Source organism: Mus musculus, chromosome 6 (assembly GCF_000001635.26).
Source record: "Mus musculus strain C57BL/6J chromosome 6, GRCm38.p6 C57BL/6J".
Taxonomy (NCBI): domain Eukaryota; kingdom Metazoa; phylum Chordata; class Mammalia; order Rodentia; family Muridae; genus Mus; species Mus musculus.
The window spans coordinates 94238326-94251364 of NC_000072.6; the positions used below are offsets into that span (position 1 = coordinate 94238326).

The window sequence follows — 13039 nt, forward strand, 5'->3', positions numbered from 1 at the left end:
ACCAACCACACATGTGATTTTGTTGATAAGGCAAGCTCTCTTACTTCAACACCAAGGGCTACACCACAGAGCAAAGCTGTCACGGCCAGCTCCAACATGTCTCAAGCTTCACTGGTCAATGCCATTCCTGCCTTGCTAAGTCCCAGCCAGCCTGCTCCAAGCACAGAGTAACTGACTAGCATGAACTCGTGACACAGTGCTCACAGATAAGTGAGGAACCACTGGGCAAGCTAGTCATGACAGACTATATTCTGACCTGCTCCTACAGCAGGGGAGTTCAAATACTTACAACCACTACTACATATCAAACTCTCAAAGGTCAAATATAAGTTATGATGTAAATATCTTCCTTGCTTAGATGGCAGCCTAGAAGAGGGTAGGTATCAGAGAGTGTTGGGGTTTGATCAGGGGTTAGTTAACCTCAAGAAACTGTAGCAGGGTTAGGTAAACTGGTTCCCAGGAGTTGCCTCATACAGACTAGCATTCACTAAGACAGTCAGTGTCAGCACTCCTGACTAACTCAGACAGCTGGGCAGCTAAGGAAGCTACCTCAACAATGTCCTGACAAAGACATTCATTCCATAAATAAAGTCCATGTATTTATTCTCTTCTCTCGGGTCCTGGCAGAGTACTATCCCTCGCTGTCTGTGATAGAGTGGACCAAATGCAGTGTAAATGGAAGAAAACTAGCAAAGTGGGCAGCAAGAACACACACAATGAGTTCGTCTGGGGTGTAATTCAGTTGTCCAGTGTTTACCTAGCACGCAAAGCCCTAGGCTTGATTTCTCACCACATTTGTAATCTTGGTGCTTGGGAGGCAGAAGCAGGAGATCAGGAGTTCAAAGCATCCTTGTAAACAAGGATGGTTTTTAGGCCCGTTCTGGGGATTGATGGGAGTGGGGTGGGCAGGAGGAGGAGGAACTGCTCTGTAGTGGAGCTTAAAAAACACTTTTCACCTGATTTCTATCACTGTCTCCCTTTTCAACACCAAAACTTTCCAATCAAAACTTCCCTCCTGCCCTCCCTGGAGGATCCTGTTAAAACACAGATTCTCATTTAGCAAGGCTGGTAGGGGACCTGGAAATCGGTATCTAAGGCTGCTGCAGCTTCTGTCGAAGAGCCAAACCCTACTCCAGATCCACCAAGGAGAACAGAGGAAGCACACAGACCTCACCAAAGCCTCTTAAACTCCCTCCTCTTCCCAAGAAGCTAGGTATTACTGAAGTTTATTTCTAGACAAGGAACTGAATTATTTAACAAACATCTCATGTAATCAAGAAAGGCTGCCAACAGGCTTCATGGAGTCTAAATGACATATTATTAATTTGCTTGCTCCTCACAGCTTTCCTGGCAACATAAATGGTGCCAGTTTCCCCCAACCCTTTAAAATGACAGTTCTGCCTCACTTACCCAGCAGCACATAGCCCTGGGAGTCACGACAGCAGTGGTTCTCAACCTTCCTAATACAGCAACCTTTTAATACAGTTTGTGTTGTGGCTACCCCAAAGCCTAACATGATTTTCGTTGTTACTTCATAACTGTAATTTGTCACTGTTGTGATTCATAACACAAATATCTGACACACAGGACATTTGGTCATCGAACCCCCCCCCCATGGGGTCATGACCCACTGGTTGAGAAACACTACACTACAGAGACCTGCAGATGATCCAAAGGACCAGCAAGCCCTCCCTGGTGAACAAGACTCATCCACATCAGAATAGACATCACCCATTATCTCAATCTTCAGAGAATGACTATGGGGTACCAACTGTTTTGGGGTTCGCTGACAGAAGCAAAAACGTGTTCAGCACTGCAGTCTAGGCAGCCTTCAGAGACAATTTTTTAAATTGAATTAAATTATTTCTTTTTAGTTAGCTGACCTTGAACTCACTGTGTAGCCTAGGACTTTCATTCCTCGTGCCCCCCTCTCTCAAGTGCTGGGATCAAAGATGTGCAAAATATCCCCACTTGACTGTAGGAAACTTCCTTATAACAACCTATGAGTTAGTTAGGTGTGTGAAAACTGCTATGCTAGATGAGAGGTCTCACTCCATGAGGTAAGAATCCTCTGTGGTCCAGGTATCACTTGCACATGCGCACAGCAAGGAAACATCAGGTAAACCAGCCAGGCAGCCAATAAGAGCCAACACCTTGGAATGAAACAGATCCTGATCCATTATGATCTTAACCTAATCTGGGTTCCCAGCTCAGAGGAGTGCACACATGACTGTGTGGTAAATGTAGACACACACATCACACACACACTCCACACACTCGGAGGCCAGAGGGCTTCAGGTGTGTTCCTCTATCACTCTCTACTGCCTTGAGATGGGCTTTCACTGAATTGAAAGCCTTTACAGCTAGGCTGGCTGGCCGCCAGCCGGCCAGAGAGGATCCACTTGCCTCTGACCTCCAGGGCAGGAATTACAGATTTACTGCCTTCCAAGCTTTTCACACAGGTGTGTGGGAGTCAAACTCAGGCCTTCCCGCAACAAAGCACTTTTATCCACTGAGCCATCTCCCAAGCTCTCTTTCACACTCATGCCTGGGGTCCCCCACTAGAATGGCACACAGCAAGAGGATAGCAAAAACTCCTTAGCTGAAGTCACAGACCTCTGTAAAGCAGTCACAGCCCTGCAATGTTCAATAGAGGGATCTATAAGTGCACAAACAGCGGATGCTGAACTCGTGGGAGAAATCTAAGCAAAAAGCCTAGCATAACTTGCACACATAAAAGAATGAGCCAACAAACAATTTCAATCATTACATCCACCTCAGTGACTGGATCTGTTCAGTTTACCTTTGTTTTCTACAAAGACCAGTCCCTTGCATAGAGAAGATGTAAAACTGCCATTTCTCTTGACGAAGAAGGAAACCAAGAGTTGCCAGGTCAAGTGCTAAGCATGGGAGGTACAGGGACCTCAGCATGTTCCTCCACCAACATACAAGCTTCCGGGAACCAAGGAGATTGTCTACCCCAGTCCTCAACTCTCACACAGACTACACAGGCCCTGAACAAACACAGAGGCAACTGTGAGCCTCTGATGACTCACGCTGCCTTGGCTTCTCCCTGGTGTAGACAGACATCAACCAACACATTTCCAGAAAGGTGCTAAGATAGCAACAACGTTAGAACAAATGCAGTCCAGCCTAGAGCTGGATCCGATTCCCCATGGGACCTTGCAGTAGTCAGTCACCACAATGACTCACGAGCAGCGGCCATCCACACTGACCCCACTCAGATTCCAGGACACACACACATGTAACACAGAGAGCCTGTAAAGGTCCAGAGGACAACATTCTTGAACCTTCCTGAAGAAACTGGTTCTTTCCTCCAGACATGAGCTCCAGGGATTGAACTCAGGTCGTCTAACTTATGTGGCCAGCTAAGCCACGTCACCAGCCCAGTAAGGAATTTTTTTAAGAGGGTCAAATCCAAACTGTATCACTAGGTCTCAAACAGTGAATTCAAACCATCGTCAAGTTTTTGAAGGTGACAGAATGAGAAGTTACATCCCTTAAGCCCACAAGTTTAACCACCTCACGGACTTATCTCTTGTACCGAGCACGCACAGATAACCCCAGCACTTTGATGCCTGCTTGTCTTACTCAGGCATCCATTTCTAGAATATTCAGCGTCTACCTAAGTCTGTTTTCTAGGCATTCGGGGAAAAGGCACGTGCAGTCAAATGTCTGTGCACCGATTATACAGGATATTTTCCCCTTCAAAAAAAAAAAAAAAAGTAATTAAAATTCTAAGAATTCCAGCCCTGCCCCATACAAATGAAGACTAGAATCTAGACCCCACCACTCAAAAGCTAGAAAAACTTAAGAAACCACTGAACTCTGACCTCCAGTCTCCCTACCTCTAATATGGGGATAATTATAACAGCCAAGTAACTACCATAAAGTATCTAGGAATATCGGAAACACATGCCATCACATGTGTCCAGCACTTTACCAAAGAAAGGGACACAGGAAACTCTCAATGACTGCCACTCCGATTATAGCTTGTCTTTTTATACTGCACCTAACCCTAAATTAACAGTGTGACACTTCATCTTTTTTAAAGTCTCATAATTCTACCCCACTGAAGCCTAACTGAATTTAAAATATACACCAAAAACTAAAAAGGAGATACAGGCACAGCTGCCAAGTGGCAAGTAAGAAGCTGTAATTTTCCATCATTGGAATATATTTAGTGATAACTATAAATGAAAAACTAAGAGAGAAAAAAAAATAGCCCCTGCTTCCAAGCACTCGTCCAGTCTGACAGCCTGAAGAACACAACACGAAGCTGGACTTGTAGTTCCACTGGCCCTGCTCCTTCCTCCCATCTGTAACGAACAGCCACATCCCTGGGGCTGCACCAGGAACTCTCTGCGAGGTGAAGATACCTTGCAGCTGCAGGGAACAGCTGTAATGGTACTGGCCCCCAATCAGGGTAAGCCATCCAATGACTGGTATGTGCTCGGTTTAACAAGCAGAGCTTGCTATTGCTGAGCACGGCGACAAATGACATCATCTCTACACACCTGACTGGTGTGGTCCACTGTCAATTTTCTCAGAGCTGAAAAGGAAAGGTCCTTTTTAGGCAAGTTGGAAGCCACAACTTGCTTAGCAGAGGCAGGTATAGTATGTATGTATATACATATGCACACACACACACACTTTTTCTCCCAACCCCAACTGCAGATCACATCACAGGGCCTGCATGGAGAACCCTTTCTATTGTAGGAAGTACTTAAAACTGGGTGTATGGACACAATCCCTGACTCAAGCACTGTGACCTTACCTACCTTACACTGAAGGACTCCACATAAAATTCAGACCACTTAAAATCTGCACTAACTTATCCACACACCAAAATCCATGGTGGCCAAGAGTTGTCATGCTAGAATAAGGTCACACTACAGAGAGATGCAGTTCAGCCGCACAGAACGCCATACAAAAGAGAAAAGGTACATATAACATTTTCACTGAGTTGTACTCTATCATAGCACCCTGGCTGCTACCTGAAATTATATTGCTCGGTGATTTTCTTTCATGTTCTGACCTTTTCCTCCTCCACGGCAGAACTTCCACACAACAAAGATGCCATCCACCTTGTTCACTGTAAATCTGGACCCAGAAGACACAGCAGTAGTGTGGTAGGTTCTATTAATTTTGGAAACTATTCTTTCCCTCTTCTTACTCTAGGGTCCATGGGAGGACTGTACTTCCCTGGCCTGCTTTGGGTATGCTGAGATGACTCCGTGTGATGTCAATTCCAAGGCTAGCCTCCAGAATAACATACGCAGAGTTCCCCAACCAACGTGCACATGGGTGAAAGTAGAAATACTCCATGCCGATGAGTACGTTCAGCATGATGATATGTCACGCAGCCCTTCATGGAGAGATAACTGTCACCGCAGGCTTGCTATAAACATTTGTGGAAGTAACAACAAACGATAAAATCCACTCACTCTTTTAATAAAGCATGTATATTTAGAAACTGAGACACCAGACTAAGACTAACCTATTAGGCCTTCCTTATTTAGCCACAGCCAAAAGATAATGCCAACTTCTAAAAATTATAGATCATGTTCTGAAACAATTTTTTTTACCCTTGCCTTTCCTAGAACGCTGCTGATGCGAAAACTTCAGGCTCATAAGGTGCCAATTTTTATAGCGTAATATTCCTTTCATCTAATGCAAAAAGCCTCAAAGCCCATAAAATTGAGGTTGTAAACTTTTAAGGCACATAGCTTCATGGGGTTAGTGTTGATGTGTTCCCATTATTGGAAACAGTTAATGGAAGTGGTTTTATAGTACACTTACATATTGTACTCACAATTACTTAATTCTTAACAGAGGATAGAATCATCTCTAAATGGGGATAAAACCATGATACATTTTACTAGTGCCTTTTCATTCTGATCTTTTATCACTCAGGGCGATGGCTATAAAAGAATCCTCTTCAAAGACATTGTAATTCCAGAGGCAGGGTGAAAGTCGGCGAGAGAAGACAGAAACAATAACTGTGAAAACAATCTATGCCAATGGTCTACTTACATGCCTAACACACCAAGTCCCAGGTTCACATAGATAACACACGATTAAAGAGCATCAAGACTTTCTCCTCCTACTCTACACCTACTACTGTACAGTATTCACATGTCTGTATATGAAAGAGATAGACAGAGACAACGATACAAAGGCAGAAACAGAGAGAGAGAGAGAAGAGAGAGAGAGAAACAGAGAGACCCTGAAGATTTACTTTGCACTTTACCCAGGCCTTTGAGTAAACGTGATAGATACTCTGCTCCTAATCAAACCTATTTTAATATATTTTAATGACCTAAAATCCACTTTCTCTGTGTGGAAAAAAATCTCAGGTCACTCTGGCACATGGTATTACTATTTCACTCTTTATTATTTGGATACTACATTTCTTTTTAAGATAGGACTGATCACCAGTCCACAATCTTTTTGAAATCAAGAACTAATTTCATCATGTTTTGCAAATATAATCCCTTTAAGGAGTCCTAATGGGTTCAGAAAATCAGGGTGGAATTTATTCTTCAGTTTTAATCAAAATTTGTCCGAGTACATAGCTACATTTCCTTACTTACAGTTTAGAAGGGGGAGGCAAGGTGATACATGCTTTAATAATCCCAGCACTCGGAAGCAGAGAAAGGCAGATCTCTCTTGAGTTTGTAGCCTGGCCTCAGAGCAAGTTGCAGACCAGTCAGAGATACACAGTGAGAGAGAACCTGTCTTGAGCAGTTAAGACCAATGGCTGCCCTCCCAGAATACTCAGTCAGGTTCAATCCCCAGCACCTACATGGCTACTCACGCCTATCTATATAACTCTAGTCCCAGAGGATCCAACATCTTCTTCTGGCCTCCGCAGAGGTGTATAGGCATACATTCAGGAAAAAAGCGCACCATGTACAAAAAATTAAAAAATTAAAAAAAAAACTAAAATGACAATAAACTATTAAAGCAAAACCAATATTGTAAAAATAATCCTAGTGTGCATCCCTTTGAAGCTCCACCTTGAGTATTTGCCAGGGTGAATGCTACAAGATGTGTCCTGTAGGCAATAAGATCTAAAAAGGAGCAAGAGGACACATCAAGATGAAAGGTATCCCACCCAGAGTATTCCAGTCAGAAAGTTGGTAGGCTAAGAACTTCACTTAGCCCCCACATCTCCTCTGCTGGGGCAGGACTCAGCTGAGAGGCTGACTCAAAGAAAGTATTCAGCAAGTACTAACTCCATGCCAGTGTCTGGGTAGTGTTCACCATCAAGGGCTCTATCTTCCACATCAACTACTTCATACAAACAGCAACTATTTCTTCCCTCATACCATCAACCACACTGAGAGCCCACTGCATGCCCAGCCCTGACGAAAAGGTTTCACAAGTTACTTCATTGACTCCTCCTAGGGATCTGACCCAGCAAGAAGGAAACTGAGGCCCAGCGTTACAGACAGCATGTACTAGACATTACGATGGCTGTGGTGGTTTGAATGTGTTTGGCCCAGGGAGCTGTGGCCTTGTTAGAGTAGGTGGGCTAGTTTTGTTGGAGGGAAGTGTGGGACTGGGCAATGAGACCCTCCTGCTAACCATGTAGGAACCAGTCATCTCCTAGCAGCCTTCAGAAGATGTAGAACTCTCAGCTCCTCTTGCCTGGATGCTGTTCCATCCTTGATGATAAATGGACTGAACCTCTGAACCTGTAAGCTAGTCCCAATTAAATGTTGTCCTTTTAAGAGTTGCCTTGGCCATGGTGACCGTTCACAGCAATGTAAACCCTAAGACAATGGCATCTTGCCTGAACGCTGGAGACAATGAATACAAAGATGAAAATATTTTCCTTAAGTAACCTGCTATCAAATGGAAGACAGAAAGGTATTTGGACAATATAAGTGTTTAGTACAAACTAACAATCAAGTACAGAATGCTATGAGGAAGTACACAAACCTCCATATGGGGTTGATGGAGCCACAGGCTAGTCTGTTGAGGGTCTCAAACACAGAAATTGCCAGGTGTGGTGGCAAGTGCTTTTAATCCTAGCACTAGGTAGACAGAGGCAGGTGGATCACTGAATTCAAGACTAGCCTGGTCTACATAGTGAGCTCCAGGACAGCTACCCCTATATAGTAAGACCCTGTCAAAAAAGAAAAGAGAGAAAAGAAGGGAGAAAGAAAAGAAAGGAGGGAAGGGGAAGGAGAGAGAGGGGGGAGGAGGGAGGGAGGGAGAGGGAGAGAGAGGGGAGGAGGGAGGGAAATAGATGAAAGTTGAAAGTCATCAGTCATAGAAAACGAAAGAAGCTACCTGTAGCAGAACTAGCAAAGTCTTCTCTCTTGTCCTTCTTGAGCCCAGAGCAAGCACGGGTTTGATGAAGAACCTCCTGTGTGTCTCCCGAGCCTCACTAGGCTCAAACCTCACCAGTCTACTGGCATAGCAAGTGTCTCTATTTCACTCAGTGAACCTCAGAAACAAAACCAATACATAGCACAGAAATCTCTTTACCTGCTAAGGGACTGCCAGTAAGTCTCCTTGGACAAAGAGTAACTTCAAATTTTCAGTGGGAAATACAACATTTTTAACTAGCTTTTTTTGGGAAACAAAGGGCAATTTCCACAAAAGAAATGGATAAGAAGGGACAGGCTCACTGTGTGAAATGTCTCCATAATAAGGAATTCTCTAAGCTACCATTTTAATCACTTGACATTTTGTTTCCTTTTAATGCAAATATACAGAAGACAAGCTCCAACCTGACGCCTAAGGATACGGCTGGTAGGCAGGAGCTGGAGCCTATTTTTAAGATGTTTCAGAGAGCAAAAGAAGATCTGTGAGATAACTTTGTGCTGATTAAGATTCACATGTCCTGGGTGGGCTCTTTTTTCAAACTCAGTGCTTTTGATTCACTACCTTTGATACTGGATCCTTGATACTCACGGAAACAAGGAGCACAGGAAGAGCCATTTACCCAGCCAGGTAAATTGCATCCAACGACTGGCACTTGCAGGGAAATTAAGACAGCATGGAATCACTCCACACGCAAACTTATACTACTCAACCAGCAATCAGTCCACATTCACATGTTTAAGAGAAGCACCTTGAACACCCTGAGCATGAGAGACAAATAACCAGCTGGTTGAACATTATAGCATCAGTCAGAGTGGACGGAGCTCAGGGTTCAAGCATAAACACCAAATGTAAGGGGCATGGATGGTCTGCTTGATTTCCGTGAACCTGACACAAACTAAAGTCATCTAGGAACATGGACCCTCAACTGAGGAAGTGTCTTTGTAAGAGTGGTCTACGAGTGTGTCTGTGGGACATTTTCGAGATGACTCATGTGAGCAGTGCCCCCTGGGCTGTACAGGCAAACAGGGGAAGCAAGCCAGTAAGCAGCTTTCTCCCATGGTGTCTACTTCAAGTTCTTCCCTTGACTTCTTCAACGAGGGACTGTGAACTTTAAGCTGAAATAAATCCTTCCTTTCCCAAGTTGGTTTTGGTCTGTGTTTTATCATGGGAACAGAAAGCAAATCTTTCTGGGGTGGGGGGGTGAATGTCATCAAAACACTATGCACACAACCCGTGAAGAATAAAAATATTGTAGAACAAAAACAAAGAAACAAAAGGAGAAGAAAACGAACTGATAAAGTGCATGTCTACTGCACAGACTGGGCATTTGTTGCTAATTCCATTTTTCCATGGAAACGGGAGTTACCCAAGTGGCCCTCACTGCCCATTCCTACCTTCGGTTGCCTCTCCTTTCTCATTAGTCATTTCCCACCTCCTTTCCAAACAACTTGGACATAGGGCACATTAATTACCACAATGGCAATCTAGCTACAGGATAATGAAGACCTGGCTCATAATTTCAAGGTTAAAAGGGACTTGATACAAGAAAACAATTACATCACAGGATACGGGAAACTTGTTGAATTATTTTTTTCCTCTCCAATATCATTTTTAAATGGCCTTCACTGGTTTGTATATTAGCAACGAAAGGAATGTATACTCATTTCCCCAATATTCAGTAAAGATACTAATTCTAGACCCCACACACACACTGAACAGCATCATCCCTGGATGCCCCAGCCCCTTATATAACGAGGAATAGAAAATAGCACATACTAACTGCACATGCTTCCATCCACTCTAGATTAATCAAGATACCTAATAAAATGTAAACGCTAAGTAGTTTTAATAATGTATTATTTGGAGAATAAGAAAATATATGTATGTGTTTAGTCAGGTGCAGTCTTTTTCCAAATATATTCAATCTAGAGATGACTGTACCTAGAACGAACAAGCTGAGCCCAGGTCCTAGGAAAAGTGCCCTCTTGGAAATCAGGGGGCCAAAACCGCACACATACTACCTGTGTGACTGAGGTAAGGCACTTCCTGCTGGGCTTGGGTTTCTGTAGATAAATGTGAGGTTAAGTCCCTCTTACCCAAAACTGTACTGACAGTCAAACAGTCTGGAAAAAGAAAGCGGCCATAGGTAGGATGTCATGAACAAGGACAGTCACTCAAAACCTGAATTGCAGTTAGTGAGATGAGACATCCGAAAGCCAAGCCACTCCTAGCTCCTACCTGGAAAGATGCTGCAGCTAGTTTGGAGCAAATACCACTTTTCTTGTTTGCTTTTACCAATGCAACAGTAACAAGAAGAGATGAGCTCACCAAGACAATCTACCTCCATGCCCTAGATTCCATCCCAAGCACTGAATAAACTGGGCATGGTGGTATATCAAAAAAATCTCAATATTCATGATCATGGTCAGCCCTGCTGGTTGAGCTGAGAATGTTACTTCTTTCATACATAGGAGAGCCAGCTGGAATCATGTATAAGGTGATACTTAATGTAATCAAAAAGCATGTTGTGTATGGGACTGGGGATGTAGCATGGATGAGGCTCCACAGTCAGTTTTTATTAACACAGGGGAAAAAATGTATATGTCTGTACGTGTGTGTGTGTGTGTGTGTGTGTGTACAGATGCACATGTGTTTTGGGTATGATACATATTCATACATTAAAAGAAAGGTGTTTCTGGCAGCATGCACATACAGGCACTGTATATGACAGCATGCACGGTGTGTAGGGTGTATGTGGTATATACACACGTATACTAAGAACCAAGGCTGCGATGAAGTCACACATTGATACAGAGGCAAGCATTGCCAGAGTAGCTCCGCTTCACTGTGCACTGGTTTAAAATTAACTTTCTGTCACTGAGCATTCCTAAATCTTTCACTATTGGCAAGTTTTTCCACCGTCTTCACACTGAGTTGCATGATCCCAGGTAGTCAGGACCCAACACTTAAGAAGCTGTAGCCTAGCATGTACTCGTGAGACGCTTGGTTTGATCCCAGGCACTAACTCGGGATTGAAAAGCAGAGGAAAGAGGAGATACAGATAGAGCCTCAGCTCACATACCCTCTTGGGTAGTCAAGATCACTGTACATACAGGACAGGAAATACCCTGGAGGCACACTTGTAAAAATTAAATCTGTCCTGGTGATAAGTCACCAACAAAAGAATTCCAAGAGTAACATAAATAGAAAAATTCCTAGTCTCACACACCCTTGAGTATAGCAGATTTAAAGCAAACACCTGGATGGGCAAAACTCATAAGAGAGACCAGAACTGTGTTAGCCACAGAAGCCCAAGAACTTGCCTTTGAAGCCATAATTATAAACACTGGTCCTGGTTACAATTAGAAGAGTCCCCTGCATACATTACATACCATTGCCATCTTAAAACACCATGGCTCCTTCTATAGCCAATTGACATTTAATTTAAACATAATATATAAGAGTATTAAACATCTCCTGAATTATCATTCCAAAGTTTGGATTTCATCAAGATGAAACCCATGCAGTTATGAATTTGCCATGTTAAATAGCTTTTTCGTTTTTAATAGAACACAGAGAGCAGCTGTTTACAGAGAAGCACTTGATTTAATTTGGAGCTGATATGACCTACAGCTCTCTGGATGTGTTTCAAGGAAGACTTCAGTACCCCCACCCCCCAGCAGTCTGCTGGGAAGTGAGAGGGGGAAGGGAAGGCACAGTATGAAGGAAGTGTGGCACCTGAAGGCAAAGCGTCTTCCCGCCTACATAGCACCCAGGCTATCTTCCCATTTTGAGGTCACCAGGTATGATGAATCTGATTCTGGGTACACCAGGTATGATGAATCTGAAATGTCTCCCAGAGGCCTGTGTTCTGAATATTGGTTCCCCAGCCCGTGGCACAATTCCTACAACTGTACAACTCTTACGAGGGGAGACCTGCCTGGCACAAGTTAGTTGGTAAGGACAAAGGAGCCCTTAAAGGTTGCAGACACTTGTTCTGGCCTGTTTTCTCAGCTATTCCGCCATAGTTTCACATACACACACACACACACACACAGAGAGAGAGAGAGAGAGAGAGAGAGAGAGAGAGAGAGAGAGAGAAAGAGAGAGAAAGAGAGAGTCATGAACTGGCCATGTCTTCCCTGTGATGATGGACTGAATCTCTCTGAAACTTTGAGCCAAAAAAAATCACTTCCTGCTTCCTTTCTATAAGGCAGTGTGTCATAGGGGAAAAAACAACTGTTAGCTTACCCCATCCCTACTTCTAAACGACAGTCCCACCTCCTCGCTGTCTAGTAAATCCACAGTCACTGGGTCTTCCCCTGCTGGGAAAACCCTTCATACCTCCCACTCAGGACTAGCCCCACTCCTAATCTCCACTCCCTTCCTATGTCTGCCCAGACAGGTTGAGGACCACGGTTTGTGAGAGCAAAGGAAGAAAAATTAAGAAAATTAAGAAAATGGCAACCACAGGTCAGAGACAAAGAAAGGGAAGGATACACAGAGGTTCCGACAGACCTGGTGGGGAATAAAGAACAAAGGAGGTAGAGATTCCAGGTAGCAAAAGGGAATTACCTCACTTCCTCTAAGTACTCCTCCAGTTTATTTCTACAACTGGCCTCTGGATTGTAGACACTAAAGAAGACACCACCTAAGTCATTTAGGGTCCCTACAT

The 13039-nt window shown here is 43.7% G+C and overlaps 1 protein-coding gene across 31 annotated transcripts in view; it reads right to left on the reverse strand.

The window, feature by feature from the left end:
• Window positions 1-13039, reverse strand: part of Magi1 (membrane associated guanylate kinase, WW and PDZ domain containing 1) — a 608477-nt gene that overhangs the window by 562873 nt on the left and 32565 nt on the right. The window lies entirely within an intron of this gene.